Source organism: Octodon degus, unplaced genomic scaffold (assembly GCF_000260255.1).
Source record: "Octodon degus isolate 3935 unplaced genomic scaffold, OctDeg1.0 scaffold00096, whole genome shotgun sequence".
Classification (NCBI taxonomy): domain Eukaryota; kingdom Metazoa; phylum Chordata; class Mammalia; order Rodentia; family Octodontidae; genus Octodon; species Octodon degus.
Window position 1 is genome coordinate 2,144,680 of NW_004524672.1, and position 9,491 is coordinate 2,154,170.

Consider the following 9,491-nt stretch of genomic DNA (forward strand, 5'->3'; position numbering starts at 1 on the left):
GAATAACAATCATACTTTTCTGGATTTCTAGAGAATGCATCATATAGGAATGTGCAGCTATGAACTGTAAATGCTTGTATAATAGCAGTGTATGCCTCTTTTCCATCTGTCTTTCCTTGGTACAAATACAACCACTGTGACCTCAAGCCCTACCATTTGCCGTAGATTCAGTGGCCAGACAGAATTTTCATGGATATTCTAAACATCATTATAGAATTGGGTCAAGGGGCATCAAACCGTCAAACACAGGTGCTTTTAAAGTCTATATGTAGGTTCCTAGAATATAAATATCTGCAAGGCCCTCTCTTTACTCCTGGATCTAAATCATGCCTTTGAAACATTCTTAGTGAATATAAATTTTGTATTATTAATTTGATCTTTGGTGACTGTGAGTGGGCAGTGTGGAAAGAAGAACGTGTTCTTCAGAGTTACGCACAAGACACCAAAGCACACATGCAAGCTGTGGGCTTCTGGCAGAGAGTAGCCATGCAAATGCTTGCCAAGGATTTTGCAATGAGAAACATTACAGCTCTGGAACAAGTCCATTTAGAACCACGGAAGCAGAGTCTTAAGAATACCCCTTGATCTCTTCCCATCTCGGGCTCTCTCTCTCTCTCTGTGTCTTTCCCCTCCTCCTTCTCTCACTCTCTAAAGTTTTTGTTCTGTTCTTTCCTTGTAGCTCATAATCAAGGGGCATATGTTCCCCTTAATTGTATAGAATGTTTATTCCAGGACTAATTCAAGTCCCTGATTATTAGTTTAATGCTTCTGACTTTTTTTTTTTAGATCAGATTTTTTCAAAGTAGAATCTGAGATAGGGATTCTTATCCAAGCATAAGATTAAGGAAGTGTTCCCAGCAGAATTTTGCAAGGAAGAGCAGAAAACTGGCAAAGGCAGTGGAAGAAGCTAAACCAAGCTTGATGTCCACTGATGCCCCATCTTGCCTGATCCGAGGATGAACTATGGAGGATTAGCAGCATGACAGATTGCTTCTCCTTTGCTGTGGAGCCCGGCACTGAGCTCTTGGTTCAGTGGTTGCAGGCTATGGATAATGCAGATTCTGGGCTTGTCCAGCAGAATCAGCCCCCTTCAGCCAAGGGGAATTTCCAGGGAACAATATGCCATGAGTGGTTGTCATGGACACCCAGGGCAGCTGAGGGAAAGATGAAACAGCGTAGCAGAGGGGAATCAGAGGAAGCAATAATAGGCTGTAGAGCCTGGGCTCCTATGGTCTGGGATTCACATTTTATCCCCCTCCCTTTGTTTATCTTTCCCTCCACTGCTTCTGGAGAACCTTTTCTTCTTTTTCACCTTCATAAGGACTCTCAAGGTCTATCTTGCTTTTTTCTGGTGGCCTGGCTCATGCTCCTCTGAAGAGGCTGGAAACACTGCATGCTCACTTCTCCAGCCTCTTTTTGCCTGACTTCCTTCTAGCTGGGGATTGAATAAATTATGGGAGGATCTGTAGAAGAGGGCAATCACTTCGCCCTTGCCAATCTGGGACATCATGTGGTGCTGAGACCCACATCAGACTCCTTACAATCCTAGGACAGAGCTCACAGTAACTCAACAAGATGACTGCCAGTGAGTTTCTGAATTAACCCTGGGGCCTGTTATGGACTTTCATTGTTACAGATGAGTAAAACAGAAGCTCACTCTTCAAGTTGCTGTAAAACCTGGGTTTCAGAATATGCATATATCTCAGGCGTTGCACTGATTGTTCCGCTCCCTGTTCTAGGCATTGATGGCAGTGGGCACAGTCAGCTACATGGCTGCAGACTGTTGACTTATCCTGAGAAGGAAAACAGAAGGCATCTGCGCTCCAGTTTCCATGGTGAGCAGAAAGAGGAAGCTCAGTACAGCCCGTGAGGAGGCGCCTGAGCACAGCACTTCTGTGCCTGGACACAGGTAGATTGTGGGGCGCTGGCAGGGGAGGGTCTTCGGGAGGCAGTCTGCCCAAGGGCAACGTGGTTGCAGAGCTCAGGCCCTGCCCCAGCTGTCAGCAGCCCTTAGGTCCCGGGGGAAACCCGTAAGGGTGGTGGTGAGGGGGCCATGGGCATCTGCCGGAGTCTGTAAGAAGGCTGGGCGAGTCCTGGCTGCTTCTTTCTTTTGGCTGAAAGTGGGGTGAAGAATGAGAAAGAGATTCTCCTATCAATGAACAATAATAATACTAACAACAACAACTGTCATTATATGCCCACATTATATAAGATCCACTCTATTACAAGCTTTGCATTCATTATTGCCTCGACTTCAAATCAATTTTAGAAATCAGACTCTCGTCTTTCTCTTTGATGTTCCTTGTTCTTTTTCTCTTAGAAGTTCCTCTGCTAAAGCCTGTACAAAATCCAGGGCTCTGCTCATAGGCCTCGTTCATGAGCTCACCATGTGCCACATTCTCTTCAGTTGCTGAACTCTGATCCTCTCTCCCCTTGGTTATGTGTGTGTGGAAGACAGAGACAGGGCCAGAAAAGGGGCAGCAGGGATAGGGATGAACAGCCAGCCATTTGCATTTAAGTTACTTAAGTTTAGGAACCCCTACTGGTTTCAAACATTGGATATATGAATTAAAACAGCTTATGCAGAACATACACTATTTTAGTGACTCTTCTCTCATTTCTGGGACAAATGTCACCTGACACTCAAGCTTAGGGAAGGAAAGGTTTATTTAGCTCACAGTTACTGGAGGTTTCATAGTTTAAAGCAGCCTGAATTACATAGCAAGACCTCGAGATCCTGCCGTCCTGCGCTACAGCGTGTGGAAGAGAGACTGGAGCGCCACTGTGTCCAGGACGATCCGCTCCATACCTCCAAGAAGGGCCAGCAGGCCTGGGGGTGGAGTGTAGGGAGGTGCAAGCTGTCAGTTTAACGGTTCTCATCTCTCTGGGCCCGCCCCTCAAGCCCGCCCTGGCCCTCTGGCCCGCCCCTTGAGTCACGCGCTGTTCCTCAAGCACAGACCACCCATGATTTACAGGAGGCTTTGCGGGGACAACTAGATACAAACCATAACATACAGGTATCCAGAACATATGTAAAAGGAAAACACTCGATATTTTGTTAGACCTTAAAACTGGAAAGGCAGTTGTGAGTTCATAGGATTGCTCTTGTAGAAGCTGGTTCTCTGAGACATTAGTGGTCGCTCTATGGAATGGATCCCTTAAACATATAGGTGTAGAAAAGCTCCAGATTCAACTGCATTTTAGATCTTCACTTCCTTAAAGACTGTCCAGAACTTTCAATGTGTTGACTTTACCTGCAATTTTCTAAGAACAGGACACAGCCTGTGTGTGGAGTTTCACGAAGTTAGCCAGGTATGAGTTGCACCAGGGGAGGAGCGCTTCATGTTTATTTTGAATGAGTATTTTGTGGACTCTACTTTGAGAAATGGTTCTCCAGCAAACATGAATATCTTTTCTTAGTAACTTCATTAATGACCCAGTTAATGTGGCAGTGTGTGTGTGTCATTCACAAAAATTTGGCTTCAGGTACAATTGACAGAATTATCAATTATATGAATATTACTCGATTTTTGTATGTGCTATTAGTAAGAGCATACACTTTTAATTTTTTTTATTTTTTTATTTTTATTTTTTTGGTGGAACCGAGGATTGAACTCAGGTCCTTGTGCTTGCCAGAGAAGTGCTTATTCCACTGAGCCATGTCCCTGGCCCCGATGCTTTTTATTTTGTAGGTAAGTTAGTCCCTTGTTTCTTTGCTCAAGCTTATCCAATTCCATATATCCAAAAAAGGATACTTCAGTGGAATATATATATATATATATATATATATATATCTCCTTAAGACAACCTGGAGAAAAAATCACAGTAAATATTATAAATCATATTAATGATCTAGATTATTGGTTAAATCTAACTAAAAGAGAGCTTTGATACTGATTTGATTTGAAACTGTCTCATTGCTATTTGTTTATCAATAAAATTATGGCAAAAAATAAAAGAGAGCTTTGAAAATATATAGGAAACTATTATACAAAGGTTGGTGTTCTTTTTTGAGAATGAATTATAAAAGTTCCCTATTGTTTCCCTACTAAATAGTAATTTCCAAGTTACATAAGAATTATACAAAATGTGTAAAGATTAAGAAATATTAGAAAGGTTGAGATGGGAAGATGGAAAAGCACTGGACACAGAGCTGAGAGAAGACAGCTATAGTTCCAATGTCATCCTTGAGGGAGATATGCAGACTCTTGGAGGAGATTTATGGGCCATTGTATTATCATCTCTACTTCAGAATCATTCTATTTCAATCCTTTCATATTTCTAAATACTCATCACTGCTGAAAAGGCATTTGAAAAGAATTTATCAGATGCTACTTTTTTGGGCATACCATGGGTTGAAAAATGTGGCAAATGTGGTCAGCAGTGAAGTCATAATAAAAATGATGGGACAAGTGACAGAGACTCTTGAATATCTTGCAGGGGATTAGCGACCTGGTGTCCTTTATTGTAATGAAGTCTTCCATTTAAATATTCAGTTATTTTGATAGCCCCTTGTGTGTAATCTTCCCATATGAATATTTGTGTTATCCTATTGAAATCTGCCATGTGCAGCACAGCCAAATCTACTTCAGTTTCCTGGATCCGAAGATGTGTTCTTGTGTCAGGCAACATCATCTCACAGGTACTGACTACTTATGCTTTCCACAGATCCCTCCCAGAGAAATATCTGGAGTGGGTCAAAGGCTTATTTCCTTCTCAAGTACATAATTATTCAGGCTTTATTTATAATAATTCTTAGAAATATATTTTTATTGTTTGAGCCTTGATGCTTATATTGCGGCTAAGTGACACCTGACTGCAAACATAGCAGCTGCAAGCACTGGTTATCTCATAGTTTCCTAGGTTCAGAAATTGAAGTAACTGGGGCTCAGCTGGTCCTCTGCCTGCTGTCTCACAGCACAGCTGCAAACCTTTCTGAAGCCTCCAGAAGGGCATTAGATTCCAGGATCATCCAGATTATTGGTTGAATTTGGTGCTAGGTGATTGTAGAACTCAGGTTCCTGCTCCTTCACGAGCTGGTGGCTGATGGTCACACTCAGCTTTTGCAGTCCACCTTCACTTGAAAGGCTTGTGAGGTCCTTCATGCTGCAGTAGTGGGTCCAGAAGTCATCCTTACCCTTCCGATTTCTCTGATCTTCCCCCTTTGCCTTATCTTTCCATCATTCCTCTTAAGCAACATCTCTTTACTGACTCAACCAGAGAAATTCCTTCATCTTTAAAAGTTTGATCAAGGGCTTGCAAGATAACTTAGTGGACTAAGCCCCTGTTTTGGCAAACACAGGGACCAGGGTTTGATCCCTGGTTCTGCATGCTGAGCTGGTCCCGCCCCCAGGGAGGGCTGAGCCTGCAACCAAGTCTGGGCATGCTGGCACATGCCTGTAATCCCAGAGCAGGAGAGGCAGAAAACAAGATCACTATGACTGCAAGTTAAAAAATGAGACCCTGTACCCAATTCATAAATGAAATGAAATAAATAAAAGGTAAAAGTTCAATCAATTAGATTGAGCTTACATATCTATTTCAACTTAACTTTCCTGCTTTAAGATTCTTGATGTTGTCTGCAAAATTTTTCACAATAGCTCCTACATTAGTGCTTACTAGCCAGGATGTGGGAATCTTGGCAGGGGGCACATCTTTTAATTCTGCCTACCAAAGAAGCATGGTTTGAAATATGACTAAATGAGAATAACTATAATTCTTACATGTGGATAAATTTCAATTGTCATTCTTCCTCTCTAATTCTCTCATTTACTAATTTAGCAGCTATTTTTGGGAAAATCATTATTTGCCTGTGCTGAATGGGACACAGAACACAATGGTAAAATTAGGCCTGTTTTGTTCATTGTGCTAGCCCCCAGTTACCTGGTTGGCTATTGTGAACTTAAAATGTAGCTGAAGGGTCCCAAGTAAAGCCATATTAATGTGCTGAGCTGTAAAAGGCTCAAGTCAACAACTTCTGACATTGCCAGTCCTACGGATAACCCACTACTATTATGGACTACTGGACTATATTGGATTATCTTGCTGAATTCATGCACCTACAATATTTAAATGCCAATGGAATACCCATCATATAGTTTTAAAACTAAACAAAATGAGGATACAAATGAAGGTCCATTTCATCCTTGGTATATACAAAATAAGGATAGATATACAGCTACTTTCTCTCAATTCAATGAAAAGAAAGATTTGTACTAATCAACTTTGAAACTTTCTCATTGATATTTGTTTCTCAACAAAATTAATAAAAGAACCATTTTCAGTAACATTTCTGAGGTAGTGTTGTCTTGAAAAATACACAAGGAAAAAAATGTAGCTGAGACTGAGGAATGGAGTTTTTCATTTTTCAATGTAAATATGAAAATCATTATTTACATATAGAGATTTAAGTTTATCTAGTAGCATATGTTAATAGCACAGATATGGACTATTTTGATAATTGTAGAAAGTTCTATTGATAACATTTTGCTATTTTGATAATTGTAGAAAGTTCTATTGATAACATTTTGCTAAACAATATTTCTGCTGTCATAGTTTATATCATAATATGAAAGAAATATTTTTTTTTGTAATGGGCCAGACTGTAAATAACAGGCTATATGGACCAAACAGTTTCTGTTTTCAACTACTCAACTGTCCCATTGTTTTTGAAAACAGACATAGATATTAATAACTGAGTGAATGTGACAGCATTTTCCAATAAGACCTTATTGGCAAGAATGAAGAAGGGATCACATTGGCCTGTGATTGTATATTCCAGTTCTAGCGAAGGTAATTCCTAGGTCATTCAATTTGTTGGTGTTGATTAACCTTTATTTTGCTAAAATCTTCACTTTTGCTGTTAGACTAAATATTCTAATGCCATTTGATCTAGTATATTGTATTGAATTTCAGCCTTTCCTTAATTTTCCAGTTTCCATAACAATATACCTGGTAGCTTCAAAAGTTGGTATTTTAAACAATGAAAGTTTATTTTCTCATGGTCTTACACCCAAAAGAGGTAGTTTTAAGTTCTTCTGAGCCCTCTCTGCTTGCACATGGCCTCTTTCCCTGGTCGTGTTCAGATGGTCATTTCTCTGTGCACTTCAGATCTCCTATCTAAATCTCTTCGTCTTAGAAAGACACCAATTGGATTGCATTAAGGACCACCCAAACAGCTTCATTGTAAGTTAATCACCCCTTTAGAGGCCTTATCTCTAAATAAATTCAGCTTCACAGATTCTGGGAGAACTTCAATATGTAAATTTGGGAGAAGCAAAATAGAGCTCATATCAGGCTGTAAGTGTAGCATGGTGCTGTCAAAACTTGGCAAGCATTTGGCCTACTTGAGAGCTTACAAATGTGTCCCTGGTTCCTGAGTAGAAGACTGAGTGAATAAGTTCGGAATACAGACTGGGAATTGAGAGTTTTAACGTTTCCTGGATAAGAAGGATCATCATCCAATAGGAAACTACTGTTCCATCACGTATCCAAGTGCAGCTTATCAAGAAAAGTAGACTGGCGTAAGTAACTCTTCAAAGGCCTGGTGTGTGCCATATCTGTGCACCAGCTGAAAACTAATTAAGTTCAATTCTCATGATTCTTCCTGACCTGTAACAATTCTGAGTAAGCAAACTGCCCTTGGGAAAAGAGATGATACGAGGGCCCCAGGACAGAGCAGGATTGTTCTCTCTTCTTTACTGCAAGCAGTGATGGTGGTGTGCACGAGGATGAGGATGGTGAGGAGAAAGCAACACTAACATGCTCTTGGTTTTGATTTAAAATACAAATAATTGAAATCCTTGCTGTGTGATATAAAACTCAAGACTAAGTCACCTCAGGCTGCCTACTCATCTTCCCTTGGTAACTGTTAAGCACAGTGTGCCAACTTGAATGGATGAGGAAATCTATTAACCAAGCACAGCTCCGGGTGTGTTTGTGGCCAATTGATGGTGTGTTTGTGGCCAATTGATGGGTAGACCAGTAAACCAAGGTGGAAATCAATCCAGGACGTGTTAGCTGCACTAAACAAAATGTTACAAATCTGAATGACAAGTTTAGCAAAGAATTAGAATTCCTGAAAAGATTTCAATTAGAAATCCAGGAGATTAAGTTGTATTGAAAGTACGCACAGATGAAATGAACCATGTGAGTGCAGATTTTAAAAATTAGGACATATGAATGGGTTCGGAGACATCCTACTCAATGTGATCTTAAAAACAACAAAAGAACATCAAAAATGGGTCTACAGCTGCTAGGGAACACAAAGTCTAGTCTAAAAATAACTGAAATAAATGAAAAATGAGATGACAGCAAAAATGGCAAAAATTTACAGAAATAATAGTAGAGGACATCTCAAATATAGGGAAAGAAATAAGCATACAGATATGAGAGGTACACAAAGCCCAAATATCTATAATCCAAAAAGAAACTCTTCATGACATAAAACTAGAACTAGAAATTGCATTCAACCAGCTGTTCTGCTTTTAGGTCTCTTTTCAAAAGAACGGAGGTCATCATGCTGCATGACACATTCATACTCATGTCCATAGCATCACGGTCCTTGAAGCAAAATTTGAAGCAACCACTATGTCTATCATACGGAAGAAAGGGTAAAGAAAGTTTAATATTGACACAAAGTGGAATGACACTGTGCCATAAAGGAGGACAAATTGGAGGCATTTGTAGGAAAACAGATGCATCATGAGATCGTAATGTTGTGATAACTCAGACACATGAACTTAATTATTGTCTGTTTTCTCTTATATGAGAAACCCAAAGCGCAAACAAAGAGCAAAATAAAAGGCAGACAATAGGAAGTAGATAGAACTTTATCATATAGGAGGGAAACCAAGAGAGAAAGGGAAGGGGGAAAAAGAGGAGGGAAATGAGGTGAAAAATGAAATTATGACATAATGTGTACATGCACTAAGCCCTTCAGTGGAATGTGATCATTATACTAATATCTATCTATATCTATATCTATATCTATATCTATATCTATATCTATATCTATGGCTCCAAAAGAGGGAGGAGGAAGGATAGGAAGAAAGGAATGAGATTTAAAAAATAAGAAAAAAAGAGAGAAAGAACAGACACACTAGCAAATTCTCTTGTTCCTCTTATCCTATGAAAACACAGTTCAAAGGCTGCTGTCTACAAACTGAAGAAAGCCTCACTAGACACTGAATCTGGTGGTACCTTAAGCCTTTCTAGCCTCCAGAACGGGGAGAAATAGGTCCCTGTTCATTGTGAACCACACAATCTGCGGTGTTTTGTTTTAGCACCCTAGAAAAGCTGAGTTATAAAGCTTTTATACTGGCTGCTGTATGCATTATTTTATATGTGAGGTATACATGCATTCATTTTATCTATCTACCTATCTATATCTATCTATATGACTATATACATTGTCACATCACTAGTTTTAGTAAACTATAGCAATTTTATATCATTGTTTTCTAGTCTTCCATTTATAATATCATTTTCAT